Source organism: Crinia signifera, chromosome 9 (genome assembly GCF_055691185.1).
Source record: "Crinia signifera chromosome 9, ASM5569118v1, whole genome shotgun sequence".
NCBI classification, from domain to species: domain Eukaryota; kingdom Metazoa; phylum Chordata; class Amphibia; order Anura; family Myobatrachidae; genus Crinia; species Crinia signifera.
This window is the reverse complement of record NC_139225.1, coordinates 62,249,291-62,267,686: the sequence shown is the minus strand read 5'-3', so window position 1 is coordinate 62,267,686 and position 18,396 is coordinate 62,249,291. Positions and strand designations below refer to the sequence as shown.

General features: G+C 44.3%; 4 non-coding genes and 1 pseudogene across 4 annotated transcripts; all 5 read left to right on the top strand.

The window, feature by feature from the left end:
- Positions 1–13,844: 13,844 nt before the first annotated feature.
- On the top strand, positions 13,845–13,963 carry LOC146038248 (5S ribosomal RNA). The gene has a single exon (XR_014461855.1). It is a non-coding gene; the product is annotated as a 5S ribosomal RNA (ribosomal RNA).
- Positions 13,964–14,308: 345 nt separating this feature from the next.
- LOC146037534 (5S ribosomal RNA) lies at positions 14,309–14,427 on the top strand. Its single transcript, XR_014461202.1, has one exon. It is a non-coding gene; the product is annotated as a 5S ribosomal RNA (ribosomal RNA).
- Positions 14,428–15,918: 1,491 nt separating this feature from the next.
- LOC146038886 (5S ribosomal RNA) lies at positions 15,919–16,037 on the top strand. Its single transcript, XR_014462439.1, has one exon. It is a non-coding gene; the product is annotated as a 5S ribosomal RNA (ribosomal RNA).
- A 345-nt stretch (positions 16,038–16,382) lies between these two features.
- LOC146037533 (5S ribosomal RNA) lies at positions 16,383–16,501 on the top strand. The gene has a single exon (XR_014461201.1). It is a non-coding gene; the product is annotated as a 5S ribosomal RNA (ribosomal RNA).
- Positions 16,502–16,846: 345 nt separating this feature from the next.
- On the top strand, positions 16,847–16,965 carry LOC146039681 (5S ribosomal RNA; annotated as a pseudogene).
- Positions 16,966–18,396: the final 1,431 nt, after the last annotated feature.

Here is an 18,396-nt window from a genome sequence, read left to right as displayed (position 1 = left end):
CCAGATCAACCAATCAGATTCTACTTATCTATCTAGCACCTTCTAGAGTATAATAGCTAGAATATGATGATTGGTTACTATAGTCACCACCAGTGGCATAACTATCGTCCCGCAGCCCCCGCGGTGGCGGGGAGGCGCTGAGGGTATGTGGGCGCCGGGGGGGCTGCGGGATGATAGTTACTCACTGTTTGCCTTCTGTCGCGGCGCCGGTGGTTTTATTTGCAGTACACCGGGTCCCAGCTCTCCCGAGTCCCGGCAGCCGCAGCGCTGTTCTAATACAAAAAGGTGACACTTGGAAAATGGCTGCCCCCATACCGCAGACAGTTTTTCGTCTGCAGTATAAGGGCAGCCATTTTCCAAGTGTCACTTTTTCATTAGCAGCAGTAACGGGAGAGCTGCCCGGGACCCGGCGCAGACGGATGCGGCCACGCCGGCCAGAGGTAACACACACACACATACACACAAACACGTCACACATACATACAAACACACACACACAGAAACACAACCCCCCTCCCCCCCCCCCCCCCTCCGCCGTACCCCGGCTCCGCTCCGTTTTTTTTTTACTGGGGGGCGCCTCCTGCATTGTCGGCAGGGGGGCGCAGAAAATCTAGTTACGCCGCTGGTCACCACCTCTAACTTCTAAAATCTAAAACTTTTGTAAATTTACCCACATGTGTTTCCTGTGACATCATCAAAGTCTACAAATAGGGCTGGGATCACACACAAAGAAGGCTAAATTACATTTTAGGACCTTCTTATTTGGTGTAAAAATTATGCAACACCCATAGAGAATGTAACACTCTCTAATAGGAGTTTGATGTTGAAAATGGTGGTCTACACAGAAACAAGGCTGATTATAAGTGTATTTTACTCTACACCAGGCATGGCCAACCTACGGCTCTTCAGCTGGTGTGAAACTACAACTCCCAGCATGTCTTGTTATTAGGGAATGCTAAACCTGTGGCAAGGCATCCTGGGATGTGAAGTATCACAACAGCTGAAGAGCCACAGGTTGTCCAGGGCTGCTCTAAACAACATTATAACACAGGAGGCCAGGCACTGCTGAATCTTTTGGACTAATATTTTTTTTTTTATTGAATCCACTTTTGTTTGACAGTGAAATTATGCTTTAAATAAAAGAAAATAAAAACCATTGAGTATAAAACTCTTTAGTTTAATGGACCCGTGACAGCAGAAAGGTTCACTTGGGTAATGTACAATTGAAATTTTCAGGACAATGGAAAAAAAAATTATAGTTAATGTGTTCATCCCATGTTCAGAACATGCACTTAGCATTCCCGTAGACAGCCACTTTAAGACAGAAATACAATCATGCTTCCATTTTCATGCTGTTGTGCCTGTAATTAGTATCTGCCTTATTTTATACTTTTCCTTTATTTCTATCACAGGGGAAATGCAAAGTCGTTACTTCTTAAACGTTATTATAGGGCCTGAGTTTGAGCTGTATGCTAATGCTGGTAACATAATAAGATACCCACAAATATCAGTTTCTGTGCATCCATTATAGATCATTACATTATCAAAAGTCCTGAGAAACCCTACAGACAAGCAGCATGGCTGCAGGAAGTTAGATAATGGAACCCTTTCTACTACATACTGGGTTGCAGTCCCAAACCTAAGCATACACTAAAAACTGCTAAGATCCACCTGCATTTGAGTCACTGCGCAACCATTTCCACCCACAAATGTTGCCTGACTGCAACTGCTACATTACAGATAAATCCTCTCTGAAGCCAGCATTGAAAGACCAATGTGGCACAATGCTGTGTGACTTAGGGGGTTATTCTGGCTCGCACGGGACCAATGTTTTTGTACTGCGCATTTCTGCTCATGTGCATACGCAGGGTGCGTGCACCCATGGCGAACAGACTGTTCGCCGAGTGCATGCAGCCAGGACAGTGGGTGGGGGGCAGAGAGGGGTGTGGGGTATCCTACAGCCCCATTAGCATATAGGAACACCCAGAGTTTCATGGGCGTTCCCATGAGAACGCTGGGCTTTCTCATGCTAGTAAAGCCATGACATGGGTGCAGGCAGCTGACATCACTGGATTTCAGCGAATTCACAGCCATGAAAATCAACCAGAATAACCACCTTGTGCAAGCAGACAATAATCGCTCAGCTGTGGAAAATTAGCATTGTCTACAATTCTGAATGAAGCCAATAGTGTATAGTTGCACGTGAAAACACATTTTGGGGGGAGACATACTAACCAGCATCGTTTCTGCCTCTGACAACTCAAACTGTACCCAATGTATGTGTTTTCCTCCTATATAAAGATGTATTTTAGGACAAATTGCATGGTAAAGCTGTACAACATGTGAAATATACCCTAAAATTCTGAAAAAGCACTGTGTTCTAAGAAGAGGCGCAGCTACAATTGGCACAGTTCCCTGGGCCCCTACGAACTAAGGGGCCCACTGTTGCCTCTGTCACCCACTGTCTTTCCCTGTCATACACTGCCTCCCCCTGACTCTCCCTAACACCCACTCCCGTGTGGGAAATATTGTTAACTTGAGTTGGAGTGGAGGAGGGGAGCCCAAAATATATTTTTGCACCTGTGCCCACTACCCACAAGTTATCCCCCTCTGTGTCCTTGGGGGAGAGGTGACATGGCTGTGTACTGGCAGAACACATCTATTTCAGAAATGTATTTACACATTTTGGTGCCCTGTACAATTAAGAGAATTGCCCCCCTAGGGGGATGGCCATCAACCAGTAAGGATTCAAAATCATCAATACTGTAGTTTGTGGTCGATGTCGAATACTTTTGCTATTGATGGGGGAGAACCATGGTGGTTCTCGCTCCATCAATAGCACAGTAAACCAATGGTTTTTATTCAAGGTGCCAGCACACGGAGCATAGCAGGATTCCCTTTTATATGCCACAATAGGCTTAAAAATGTCATGACGAAAATAGGTAATTTACCAGATATGACCATAACACTAAATGCTTTGGGAGCCTCAATCAGGGAGATCAACTCAAATTTCAGAATACAAAAATGTAATATACTCACATGAAGATTTGCTTTCATACTGTACATAGAGCAGATATCATTTAAACTGTCTGACCAGCAAACCATTAACAATAATATTCACACCCAGAGGCGGAACTACCTTTGGTTTAGCAGGTGCCGTGCACCGCAGCTCCTGAGAATGTATGCGCCATTGTCAGCAGAATTAGAGACCAGACTTTGAGTCCGCAGACTATAGGTCAAACTGAAGTTTTAATTATAGATTCCACTAAAAATACAGAATAAAAACAGAAAATATAAATATCTATATAATAAGTTGAAGAGTGTGTGTGTGTGTCTGTTGCATTGCTGGAACACCGTGGCACTCAGAGCCGCCAAATTTGGCAACAAGATACCTCTGGAACTGGTGGTTTGCTCCTCGAAGCCGTTTTTTTTTGGGAAATTTCACTTAGAAATGTAAAAACACCAAGGTTCAATTTGCCTTAATTAATGATCTGGAAAAAAGATAGATGATCTGGGAAACCGAAGACAAAGGAACAACACCATACCTCAGTTCATTGCTGTCATTTTTTTTTTATATATAATTTAATCTTTATTTATCTTTCTTTTTCACTCTTATACACAAAACATATATAAATAGTGCCCCACGTCTACACAACATGGAGCTCCATACACATTCCTTATACATTACATTCATACATACTTAATAAAACAGTAGGCACACATAACAATATTACATATATCTTAACATTTTTCTATTGTAGAGGAGGCTATCGGTTGCAAGGAAATCTCTCGGGTATTGTACATCTTATTACATATCATTAGACATTTCTATTTAGTATATCCAACCCGTCCGGATCGTTCTAAACTAGGATTCAGTCTCCCTTTTCTATGTGTCCGCGTGTCTACTTTATTGATAAGGACCTATTAATGCAAATATATAGTCCGGTGTCCGTGAATTTAAACTACTTGCTCATTTTAAAATCTATACTGTGTGTCCATTTCTACGTGACCTTTAAATCTTTGATAACCATTATAATCTATCTATTCTAGGGTTAAAGGGGAGTGAAAAGAACTCAATTTATTTAAACTTATCCTAACTCTATTAGTGCACATTTGTGTCAATAGTGTATGGGGATTCTATCCATAAGTGCCAAATTTGCTCGAATTTCTTTATATTATTTCTACTTATATACAGGTGCTTTTCTTGCGTAACCGTATAGTTAACCAGGGATACCCAGTTCTTCGAGTTGGGGACTTTGTTGGATAGCCATAGTCTGGCTACAATAACCTTTGCCAATGCACACATATTATTTACATATACCCTATTGTTTGCCGTTATATCTCTGTCTACTATATTCAAGATACATCCCCTTACTGTAAGCATTTCTCTGGGAATACCGGTAATTACTATTATTTGTATAACTTTTGTCCAATATTCTGCCACTTCCTGACATTCCCAGATCAAATGTATGAAAGTGTCGGGGTACCTCTGGCACTTAGGGCATATTACTGATGTTCTCCCGGCAAATCTGACCATCCTAGTTAGAGACATATATGATCTATGGAAAATAAATAATTGTATTTGTTGTGTACGGATGCTGTTGGTTGCTCTAGGTATGGAGGACATAACCTCTTGCCATTTCTCCTCCTGAATAGGTCCAATATCTTCCTCCCACTTACCCCTCAATCTGGCCAGTGAATCCTTGTATTTTAAATTACCCAAGTTCTTATATATTTTTGTGACTAGTTTTTTCTTCCCACCTCGTTTTATTATTTTTTTAATCGGGGATTCACTGAATTGTGGTGGGCTTGAGGGAAATTGTACCTCTAGGGCCCGTCTTAGCTGCAAATATCTAAAAAAATATGTTCTGGGTAAATTAAATTCTTCTTGTAATTGTTGAAAGGATTTCAGCCTATCAGAGCTATACAACTGTGCAGGAGTAGTCACTAAATAGGGCTTCCAAACCTCTTTAACCTGTAGTTCACTTAATTCTTTAAATGTATATATATCTTCAATCGGGTGCTCCCTGTCAACAAACCCCTTTTCTATGTCTATATTGGCTTCTTGCCAGATTTTAATAGCTTGTACTACCAAAGGTGGATCTGACACTTGGATATGTCCTTGTAGGATTCTCCCCAAGGGGCCGATATCTGGTATAGAATGAGCAACCAAGGCTCTTACTATATAACTCTCAGTGTCCTCCACCATCCAAGATTGTAGATGGGCTAATTGGGTAGATATATAATATCTTCTCAGGTCCGGTAGGCCTAGGCCTCCTTCCCCTCTTTCTCTCATCAGATTATTCAGCTGAATTTTAGGGCGGGAATTATTCCAGATGAATGAAGATAGTGTACTGTTTATTTTCCTGAACAGGGGTTTCGGAAGGTATATCGGGGACTGGGACATTACGTACAAAAACTTAGGAAGTACAATCATCTTCACTAAGTTGACCCTCCCTGACACGGTTAAAGGCAGTCTATGCCATGATTTACATTTTCCTTCCAGCCACTTAATCAGTGGTTGGATATTCAGTTGAATAAATTCTTTTGGATCTCTGGATATATAAATCCCCAGGTATTTAAAAGTTTCAGCCCAGTTTAATAGAGTGGGAGGGCGGGTGGCCTGATTAACTGTATCAAACGCTGGGAAATTAGGGATTTCGATTTATTAATTCTAAAACCAGTGTGGTCCCCGTATTCCTCTATTAACTTCATCACCATGTAGTATGTAGTATGGTCTGATAAATAAATCAGCAGATCATATGCGTACAAAGACACTATATCCCTCCGATCTCCAACCATAAAGCCCTCAATATTTGAATGCTGTCTCAGAATGCATGCCAGGGGCTCGATCGCCAGGGCAAACAGGACAGGGGACAGAGGGCACCCCTGCTTGGTCCCCCTGCGAGCTTAAATGCAGAGGATGTCCACCCGTTCACAGATATCCGAGCTGTTGGATTGCTATATAGTAGTTGTATCCACCTAATGAAATTCGGGCCTATACCATAGGCTCTTAATATTGCCCATAAGAAGGGCCATTCCACGGCGTTGAACGCCTTGATAGCATCTAGCGATATCACTGCTGGCTCTTTATCTTTATCTCTATGCTCGAGCATCTGCAAACGACTGAACAGTCCCCGCAGGTTTATGGATGTGGCTTTCCCGGGCATAAAGCCCGATTGATCTGGGTGTATTATTTTCAAAATGTGTCTGTTCAGTCTATCTGCCAAGATTTTCGCCAATATCTTGGCTTCTGTAGATATAAGGGATATACTGTAGGTCTATATGAATCCAATTCCTATGCATTTTTACCTTGTTTTAGCAAGACTATTATTTTAGCCTCTGTCATAGAACTCGGAATGATTCCCTCGGTAAAGCAGCTTGCCAGGGTTTTGAACAAAGTGGGGGCAATAATCTCTGTGTATTTTTTATATATCTCTGCTGGTAGTCCATCCAGACCGGGGACCTTTCCCCCCGGTAGATCTTTTTCATTGCTGTCATTTAGTATGAATGCAAAGACATTCTAGCATTATGGTGAAGGCTTTCAACAATTGGGAATAATTGGGGAAATACATAGACCACACATTACACACATACATATTGTACACACCCACACACATCACACACACTGTACACCATACACACACACACCTACACACACATATACTGTATACATAGCACACCACACACACTCATTGGACAGATACAAACAACACACACACATACATAACATACCACAAGCAGTACAACACACACCCATATACACTACAACACGCCCAAAAACAGTACAGCACACACAAACACACAGAACACACACACACTTATACCCCTTTTACACCAAAAAAAACGGATCCGACATGGCATTTGGAACACAGATCCAAGCCAAGTCGGATCCAGGATTTGCACCGTTTACATTGTGGAGCCTACCTGCAGTGTAGACGAAGGTAGCGCTTGAAGATGACATCATCTCCAAGCGCTGGACTGCGATCACCCCTGCCAGGACCGCCAATCATCGCCCTGGGGGCAAGCCCAGCACCAAAGTAAGCTGCTGGGCTGCCCCCAGCCCCCGTGCACCCCCTGTCTGCGAAGTGAATGGATGCCGCACACAGACATCCATTCACCTCCTCCCTGACTCTGCTGCTGTCTGCAGTGTACAGCAGACAGCAGCAGAGGCTGTGTGTGACTCCCATCCAACCTCCATACTGACCACAGGATTCTGCGGTCTGGAGGTTGGGCTTACCCCATTGATGTAAACAGGAGCCGGGTCAGATGAATGTGACAGGTAGCACGTGGGATGAATGTGACATGTAGTGTGACATAGAGGTGCATGTCCCTGCATCACCCCACTATCTCTGTCCCTGCGTCACCCCACCATCTCTGTCCCTGCATCATCCCACCATCTCTGTCCCTGCATCACCCCCGCCATCTCTGTCCCTGCATCACCCCCGCCATCTCTGCCCCTGCATCACCCCCGCCATCTCTGTCCCTGCATCACCCAGCCATCTCTGTCCCTGCATCACCCCGTTATCTCTGTCCCTGCATCACCCCGCCATCTCTGTCCCTGCATTACCCCAACATCTCTGCCCTGTATCACCCTACCGTCTCTGTCCATGCGTCACTCTGGCATGTGGCATAATGTGAATTTTGGCTCAATCCAGGTGAATTTTGGCTCAATGTGAATTTTGGCTCAATCTGGGTGGCATAATGTGAATTTTTGCTCAATCCATGTAGCATAAAGTGAATTTTGGCACTTTCTGTGTGGCATAATGTGAATTTTGGCTCAATCTGGGAGGCATGATGTGAATTTGGGCTTATTCCAGGTGGCATAATGTGAATTTTGCCTCAATCCATGTTGCATAATGTGAATTTTGGCTCAATTTATGTAGCATAATGGGAATTTTGGCTCTTTCCGGGTAGTATAATGTGAATTTTTTTGCTTATTCTGTGTCGCATAAGGGGGCTCTTTCCGCATGGCATAATAATTAAGGGGCAAGTGTAAGGGGGTCTACTACTGTTTTGCATAATGTGTATAGGGGGCATACAGCATGGTACACTACACTCAAGGACATGCTCCCTTTTGAGTGGCAGCACCCTCTTTTTCTGTAGTGTGCACATCAGCCTTTAATTCCCCCCCCCCCCACTTAAAAATTTCCACTTTGACCATTGCATACATTTATACGTAGCGCACCTCACACACTTACACATTGGACAGATACAACACACCACACCACAGTACACACACCCACATACACTACAACACACACACAAAACAGTACAACGCCCACAAACACACAAAAATAAATGCATCATAGGTGCTAAATCTCAGGAGTGCATGTGGAATTCATCAACACACAAGCTATCAAGTCAGGAGTGGTGCGTTTCAAACAACAACACCACACCTGATTTCATTGCTGGCATTGAGTATCAATGCAAACACATTCTAACATTATGGTGGAGGTTTTAATAAATTATAATCTTGAGCCATAAATGCAGCATAAGACAACATTTTACAGCAATTTAAAAAAAAAAAAAAAAAAAAAACAAGGTTGTCCCGGGCAACGCCAGGCGGGTCAGCTAGTAAAATATAAAAAGTAGAGCTATGGAGATGTTCTCTCAACTTTTTATATTTAATATTTTCTGTTTTTATTCTGTATTTTGGAGTGGAATCCATCATGAAGACTTTGACCTATACTGTGTGGTCTCAAAGAAACCTTTATAGGAGTATCAAGTCACATTTTCCATTGAGTTTAGGAACGCATCACACACTTATTTGGTGTTGGAAGGATACCTTTACAGGAAAGACCTATACCTGCATACTGTGAGGTGGAGTACGATACCTTTAAAGATACCTTTATAGGTTTCGCCACATCGTTATTGATGTGAGTACGGTACGCATCCCGGATGCCTCACATCCCCTTATATATTTGCACTGGGATGGAAAGAACTCTATCATCTATGTCACGCATGTCCAAACTGTGGCCCTCCAGCTGTTGTGCAACTACACAGCCCACAATGCCTTGCAATAGTTCCCTAATAGCAAGACTGTCGCAAAGCACTATGGGACTTGTCGTTTCATAACATCTGGAGGGCCACAATGTGGACATGCCTGGTTTATGTGGACATATTACACTATACAGCATGCTGTTTTTTATTTCATGTTTTTTCATATGGTCACATACACATGGAAAACTCATCTGTGAAGACTAATTACTACATTCTCTGAAGTGAATCCTGAATTCCATACATTTCGAGAGAAGTAATAGTATTTAATTTAAAGCGCTTTGCATTGTCTCCACCTGTAATTTTTAATAATGAGAAATACAGTATAAATAGCAGTGGAGCTATAACCATTACAATAGTTTCCATTTAATTAGTACTCAGGCACTGATCTAGTGACACAACTGCGTGTCGCCAATATTATAAGCATCTAAAAAACGTGATGCAGCTGATATGAGTCATATGCTAATATAGAGCAAATACATGGAAGTAAAGCTGGGCATACCATAATAGTCCCCAAACAATTGCCTAGGCAGGATGATATCGGCTTAATTGTATTTTACTTGTATTCTGAGTTGCTATGATGTGACGTGGAATTAAAGGGCAAGGCTATTATACACTTGTATGACTCACTGTAGGTGACACTTAAGAGACATCAGACCGTACATATATATTGCATACTGTAATATCACTTAATAATATGGAGAAACAATTAGGACTAAACCACAAAGTATAAAACCCTTCATTTAGAATAACCCAATTCAGAAGGCATCTGACAGGATTCAGTCGATTGGTGAACAGTAATTAGGTCAACAATCAATAGGTCGACAAACGAAGAAGGTTGATGGGCTTTAGGTCAACACTGACAAAAGGTTAATACAAACAAATGGTCCACAAAAGGGCCCTTATTCTGGTTGACTTGCAAAGACAAACTCCTTCTCAAATGGACAAAGCCATGTGCACTGTGGGGGGGGGGGGGTAGATGTAACATGTGCAGAGAGATTTCAATTTGGGTGAGGTATTTTGTTTCGGTACAGTGAAAATACTGACTGATTTATTTTTACACTGCAATATAGATCTCACTTTGAACTAACACCCCAACCAAATCTAACTCTCTCGGCACATGTTACATCTGCCCCACCTGCAGTGCACATGGTTTCGTCCATATGATAAGGAATTTAACTGACATCTATATTTCAGTGTAAAAATAAAGCGGCCAGTATTTACCCTGCACAGAAACAATAAAACACCCAAAAGTAACTCTCTCTGCACATGTTACATCAGCCCCACCTGCAGTGCACATGGTTTTGTCCATAAGAGAGATTGTGTCTTTGAGAGAACTAGAATAACCCCCATTATGTTAGTTCTGTAGTTCCCTAGTATGGCTGCTCTCATGCTATTTAACACAGTCTGTCCTAATGAACAGCTGTTACATTGTTGCATTTATCAGTAAGCTATGACAGAGCATGTCTCCAAACCCGGAAATGATCCAGACTGGTCTGTGCGCTCCATGGCTGCGGACCGCACTCTGATAATTGCACGCCTGTTCTTGATTGGCATGCATTAAGAGACATGTGGATTCAAGACAAGCCAGAATTCACTAAGATGGCTACTGAACTACTGTTGGACCTTTTTTGATAAGATGTTGAGCTTGATAATGGTCTTGTTTGACCAAAACGTCACTGCTACTCAGGGCCGGTGCAAGGTTACCTGGCACCCTAGGCAAAAAATCTACCTGCGGCCGCACCCGCAAATTGCCACCGCCGACCAGAAGGGGGGGCAGTGGGTGTCAAGGGGTGTGTGGCCGTCACCCCCAGATTGCACAGGGGGTGTCGGCATCTCCCTTCCAATCAGATCCACGGTGCGAGTGCCACTGGTACTATAGGTAGCTGTGTGAACAGGTATGTACCTCTGTGGGAGCTGTACTGTATGTAGCTGTGTGCACAGGTGTGTACCTCTGAGAGAGCTGTACTGTAGGTGTGTGCACAGGTAGGTTCCTCTGTGGGAGCTGTACTGTAGTTATGTTGCTCTGAGCGAGCTGTACTGTGTGTACCTCTTAGAGGGGTGGATTTATCATTGTGTGGCAAACGGTCGTTATGGGTGCAGGTATTTATCGCCACTTTTGCGCGGTGAAGCGAACCTGTTTCTTGCCCTTATTTACTAATGTGTGTGCGCACGTTATGGGAGTGCGTTATCTCTCACCTGTGGTGATACGCCTCCTCCCATAACGAAGGGTGAACCTCCGGCCGGCGGCGTCTTCTGCGCATGCGCCGGATACCTTGGTCTCGCGTTGTGTATCCGGCGCATGCGCAGTTTTCCGCTTGCTGATCTCCGGCGTCTGCAAATTCAAACTGCGCATGCGCCGGGTAATGTTCGCCGGGGATGCTGTGTACCCGGCGCATGCGCAGTTTGAATTTGCAGACGCTGGAGACAAGGAAACGGCGAAGAAGAAAGCAGGAGAGCCCCGCAGCGCCGGAAAAAAGTGGCGAAATCTGGAGGGCGCAGAGTGCAACGCCGAGGACATAAAGAAGGTTCTTAAATAAGGTAAGGCATAAGCGCACTGTACAGAAAAATGTACATGCGCTATGCCTGCGCCCCCGCACCGCCGCCGCTATTCCACCCGTCAAACGGGTTTCATAAATAATGGGAAGCGCTATCCCCTGCTATAGCGCAGGAGGATAGCGCACAGACCCCTCAGCGCAGCATGATAAATCCACCCCAGAGAGCTGTACTGTGCCAGCCTGCGGTGGGTTTCTCTCTGCAGTCTGGCAGCAGCTCCCGGATCACACAGCCTGACTTCTTCTTCCTGACACTCAGGCTGTGTTTTAACCTCTGACCCTGCTGCTGACACAGCCCCGACACTATCCTTGCAGTGGCCATATTGGCTATGGGCAATGCTGCAGCAGCAGCATCTGTAGTGGATGAGTTTAGTGTGGATGCGGCATCACCTGCAGATTGCACGGGGGTGCGGGCGTCTCCCCCTAATCAGATCCACGGCAGGGGGGGTGTGGGCACCTACCGCTAATCAGATGTGCGGGGGATGTGGGCGCTTCCCACTAATCATATCCATGGCAGAGGGGGTGTTGGCCAATCAGATCCACGGGCGAGCGGGGGTGTTGCTAACAGGGGGGGGGGTGTATGGGCTGGCCCACCTGCTGGGATGAATATTTGCTGGTACTTGGCAGCCTCCAACTCTGACGGGTGGCTGGAGCTCAGAACCGCCCTCCAGTGGCCGGCGCCCTAGGCAAATGCCTAAATCAGATACTATCTATTATCGTCTAGAAGGTTCTAAATAAATAAGACGTAGATTCTGATTGGTTTCCCATAGCAACATCCCATGTGAAACAGAACTCCAATCATAGTAAAATTCCCCCCAATGGCATAGACTTTATACACTTACCACCCATGTGCTCTCAAACGCTGGGTGCTCATCTCAGCCGGGAACCTTGTCAGTGTTCACCGTAATAGGTTACTTCTCCAAAATGTGGAAAAGATTATGTTTATCATAATGAATTACAAATTCCATGAGGAAGAACTTTGCTGAGATTTACATCCAAAAGTACAAAGGAGGCTGTAATGGTTTATTCCAGCAGGGATGAATTAAGAGAACATAAAGAAGAGGATGCACACACTGATGGGGGTGAGGAATTGGATGATGATGATGATGATGATGATGATGGAATCCTGCCTATGAAGAGTCAAAGAGTCATCAATGCCAGCAGTGGCCCAGACAAACCAATTGTTTCAGCCATAAGTGTGGCAGTCCCGGTCCCTGAAATGCTTGGTTTACTAAACTGTGCATGTCCTGTTTAACATATACAACATTAGGGTGGGAGGGCCCAATTGCATCTTGTAGCTCTTTTTTTTTTGCATTATGTGCTGTTTGGAGTATTGTTGACTGTCTTTATGTGTAGACAACAAACATATTTATAGTTTATTAAATTGCCTCCCTGCCTGGATGTAAACAATATTGTTTTGAGCTACTAGTTTGTCAAAATTGAGTGGAAATTAATGTTATTGAGGTAAATAATCCTGTATGAACAAAACTATTCCAAAATTCTGTGGTTTTAGCTGCTTTACGATTTTTGCAAAACAATACAGATCCAAACTCCAAAACTGCAAGGGCGGCTGCAGATCAAAAACCAAGGAAGATCCATGTCCAAAACCAAGATAAATGATGGAGGCCAGAGCACATGCCTACTTATAGCCCTGATGAGAAATACCCCAATAATATACTATTCAAAAAGTGTAAGACTCTTCTGACTCTGGAGTGGGTTAACATATCCATATCATTTAAACAAGAAATTACAGTACAGTCATGGAGCTAAATTTGTGCCCCACATTCTACTGCCAACTATTATATCCCTGAAAGTCATTTTCAAAAGTGGACAAGTATGCGATGTAGGGGACACTATACCCCAGGATCCCCTCTATCAAGGGCAGTGGCGTAACTACTGTAAGGCAGCCCCAGCTGCCGCTTGGGGGAACAAGTGGCAGCAGGGTCTGTGTGGGCGCCGGGACCCGCTTGACGCACTGACATGTTGCTGCCTGCCACTGCCCACCGGATGTGAGTCAGTTGCAACGCGGGTACGGCCATGGCAGAGACGACAAATCCTCCCCATTGATTGAATTGACTGTACACAGAGCCAGCTATTGGCTACTGTGTACAGGATGGGCGTGGGGGTGTCCTCGAATGCTAGGGTGGCGTGGAATGCATTGGAGCCAAGGGAAGCAGCAATGTCTGCTGGTCTCTCTTCCTCTCTCCTGCTTCAGCTTCTCCGTTATGACTGGGGGGGGGCGCCACAAACATTTTGGCAGGGGGGAGCAAAATTTATAGTTACGTCACTGCCTACAGCCATACCACATTGGATATGCCCAATCTCATCTGATCTTGGAAGCTAAGCAGTGTTGGGCCTGGTTAGTACTTTGGTGGGAGACCACATGGGAACACCAGGTGCTGTAGGTTTTTCCCATTACTGGCAAATTGTTTTTATTCTCTAGCTTTTTAAATTGGAAACTTTTTTCTCTTTATTGACAGTACAGACATTTGGAAGAGGTCAAACAGACACAATAGCCATCACCTAAAAACTTACCACACTGTTTAGGCCCAATTCCAACTGCTTTTGGGAGCTAAACAGTGTTGAGCCTCTTTAGTAGTTTAATTTGAGACCACCTGCTAATATCATGTCCTGTAGGTCTTTTTACATTACCAACACATGATTTTTTTCAGTAAGCCAATATAGTTAGGAAACTTTTTTATTAGCTTACCTGGTTATAGAAGTAGAAGAGGGCAAAAAAGTGCCAGTATCTCACCTACAGCCATACCACATTGGATACGCCCAATCTCGTCTGATCTTGGAAGCTAAGCAGTGTTGGGCCTGGTTAGTACTTGGGTGGGAGACCACATGGGAACACCAGGTGCTGTAGGTTTTTTCCCATTAATGGCAAATTGTTTTTATTCTCTTGCTATTTAAATTGGAAACTTTTTATTTTTATTGCCAATACAGACATTTGGGACAGGTCAAACAGACACAATAGCCATCACCTAAAAACTTACCACACTGTTTAGGCCCAATTCCAACTGCTTTTGGGAGCTAAACAGTGTTGAGCCTCTTTAGTAGTTTAATTTGAGACCACCTGCTAATATCATGTCCTGTAGGTCTTTTTACATTACCAACACATGATTTTTTTCAGTAAGCCAATATAGTTAGGAAACTTTTTTAGGTACTCTTTACCTATCACGGCGCCCATCGCGGGCATCGCGGGTACATTTATGTCTGGCCGCGACGCGACCGACGCGATGCCCGCGATTTCCCATTGAAACCCATGTTAAACATGGAAATCGCGTCGGTCGCGTCGCGGCCGGCCATAAATGTGCACACGATGGCCGCGACGCGATGCCCACGATTTGCCATAGGAATCAATGTTAAAAGGCCCGATGGACACGATTTTCATGTTAAATGGCTGAATGGACCCGATTTTACCATAGCAAACAATGTTAAATGGGCCTTAGAGCCCAAATACTTACCCTGAACTCTGAAATGGCCCCCCCAATTGTTTACGCCACCCCACGATCAACGTCAACCCGAAGCGTGGCGAGCGCAGCGAGCCCGCGAGGGGCGGCGGTACGCGTCTTCCGACCTTTTCATACCCCCACTATCCACGTCGGCGTGGAGTTGAGAATAGAATAGTGTGGCGAGCGCAGCGAGCCACCGAGCCCGAAGCGTGGCGAGCGCAGCGAGCCCCGCGAGGGGCCGCGGATACCTTCACAGATATACGCGTCCCCTCGCGGGCTTCACAGGTATCCGCGTCCCCTCGCGGGGCTCGCTGCGCTCGCCACGCTTCGCGCTCGCCACACTATTCTATTCTCAACTCCACGCCGACGTGGATAGTGGGGGTATGAAAAGGTCGGAGGACTCGTACCGCCGCCCCTCGCGGGCTCGCTGCGCTCGCCACGCTTCGGGTTGACGTTGATCGTGGGGTGGCGTAAACAATTTAGGGGGAAATTTCAGAGTTCAGGGTAAGTATTTCGGCTCTAAGGCCCATTTAACATTGTTTCCAATGGTAAAATCGGGTCCATTCAGCCATTTAACATGAAAATCGGGTCCATCGGGCCTTTTAACATTGATTCCTATGGCAAATCGTGGGCATCGCGTCGCGGCCATCGTGTGCACATTTATGGCCGGCCGCGACGCGACCGACGCGATGTCCATGTTTAACATGGTTTTCAATGGGAAATCGTGGACATCGCGTCGGTCGCGTCCGGGCATCTTTAGCCCGCATACGACGCGACCGACGCGATTTTTTACCTCACGATGCCCACGATCAAGATCGTGGGCGCCGTGCTAGGTAAAGAGTACCCTTTTTTATTAGCTTACCTGGTTATAGAAGTAGAAGATGGCAAAAAAGTGCCTGTATCTCACCTACAGCCATACCACATTGGATACGCCCAATCTCGTTTGATCTTGGAATCTAAGCAGTGTTGGGCCTGGTTAGTACTTGGGTGGGAGACCACATGGGAACACCAGGTGCTGTAGGTTTTTTCCCATTAATGGCAAATTGTTTTTATTCTCTTGCTATTTAAATTGGAAACTTTTTATTTTTATTGCCAATACAGACATTTGTGACAGTTCGAACAGACACAATAGCCATCACCTAAAAACTTACCACACTGTTTAGGCCCAATTCCAACTGCTTTTGGGAGCTAAACAGTGTTGAGCCTCTTTAGTAGTTTAGTTTGAGACCACCTGCTAATATCATGTCCTGTAGGTCTTTTTACATTACCAACACATGATTTTTTTCAGTAAGCCAATATAGTTAGGAAACTTTTTTATTAGCTTACCTGGTTATATAAGTAGAAGAGGGCAAAAAAGTGCCTGCATCTCACCTACAGCCATACCACATTGGATACGCCCAATCTCGTCTGATCTTGGAAGCTAAGCAGTGTTGGGCCTGGTTAGTACTTGGGTGGGAGACCACATGGGAACACCAGGTGCTGTAGGTTTTTCCCATTACTGGCAAATTGTTTTTATTCTCTAGCTTTTTAAATTGGAAACTTTTTTCTCTTTATTGACAGTACAAACATTTGGAAAAGGTCAAACAGACACAATAGCCATCACCTAAAAACTTACCACACTGTTTAGGCCCAATTCCAACTGCTTTTGGCAGCTAAACAGTGTTGAGCCTCTTTAGTAGTTTAATTTGAGACCAACTGCTAATATCATGTCCTCTAGGTCTTTTTACATTACCAACACATGATTTTTTTCAGTAAGGCAATACAGTTAGGAAACTTTTTTATTAGCTTACCTGGTTATATAAGTAGAAGAGGGCAAAAAAGTGCCGGTATCTCAACTACAGCCATACCACATTGGATACGCCCAATCTCGTCTTATCTTGGAAGCTAAGCAGTGTTGGGCCTGGTTAGTACTTGGTTGGGAGACCACATGGGAACAGCAGGTGCTGTAGGTTTTTTCCCATTAATGGCAAATTGTTTTTATTCTCTTTCAAATGCCTATTTGCCTAAATCAGATACTATCTATTATCGTCTAGAAGGTTCTAAATAAATAAGACGTAGATTCTGATTGGTTTCCCATAGCAACATCCCATGTGAAACAGAACTCCAATCATAGTAAAATTCCCCCCAATGGCATAGACTTTATACACTTACCACCCATGTGCTCTCAAACGCTGGGTGCTCATCTCAGCCGGGAACCTTGTCAGTGTTCACCGTAATAGGTTACTTCTCCAAAATGTGGAAAAGATTATGTTTATCATAATGAATTACAAATTCCATGAGGAAGAACTTTGCTGAGATTTACATCCAAAAGTACAAAGGAGGCTGTAATGGTTTATTCCAGCAGGGATGAATTAAGAGAACATAAAGAAGAGGATGCACACACTGATGGGGGTGAGGAATTGGATGATGATGATGATGATGATGATGATGATGGAATCCTGCCTATGAAGAGTCAAAGAGTCATCAATGCCAGCAGTGGCCCAGACAAACCAATTGTTTCAGCCATAAGTGTGGCAGTCCCGGTCCCTGAAATGCTTGGTTTACTAAACTGTGCATGTCCTGTTTAACATATACAACATTAGGGTGGGAGGGCCCAATTGCATCTTGTAGCTCTTTTTTTTTTGCATTATGTGCTGTTTGGAGTATTGTTGACTGTCTTTATGTGTAGACAACAAACATATTTATAGTTTATTAAATTGCCTCCCTGCCTGGATGTAAACAATATTGTTTTGAGCTACTAGTTTGTCAAAATTGAGTGGAAATTAATGTTATTGAGGTAAATAATCCTGTATGAACAAAACTATTCCAAAATTCTGTGGTTTTAGCTGCTTTACGATTTTTGCAAAACAATACAGATCCAAACTCCAAAACTGCAAGGGCGGCTGCAGATCAAAAACCAAGGAAGATCCATGTCCAAAACCAAGATCAATGATGGAGGCCAGAGCACATGCCTACTTATAGCCCTGATGAGAAATACCCCAATAATATACTATTCAAAAAGTGTAAAACTCTTCTGACTCTGGAGTGGGTTAACATATCCATATCATTTAAACAAGAAATTACAGTACAGTCATGGAGCTAAATTTGTGCCCCACATTCTACTGCCAACTATTATATCCCTGAAAGTCATTTTCAAAAGTGGACAAGTATGCGATGTAGGGGACACTATACCCCAGGATCCCCTCTATCAAGGGCAGTGGCGTAACTACTGTAAGGCAGCCCCAGCTGCCGCTTGGGGGAACAAGTGGCAGCAGGGTCTGTGTGGGCGCCGGGACCCGCTTGACGCACTGACATGTTGCTGCCTGCCACTGCCCACCGGATGTGAGTCAGTTGCAACGCGGGTACGGCCATGGCAGAGATGACAAATCCTCCCCATTGATTGA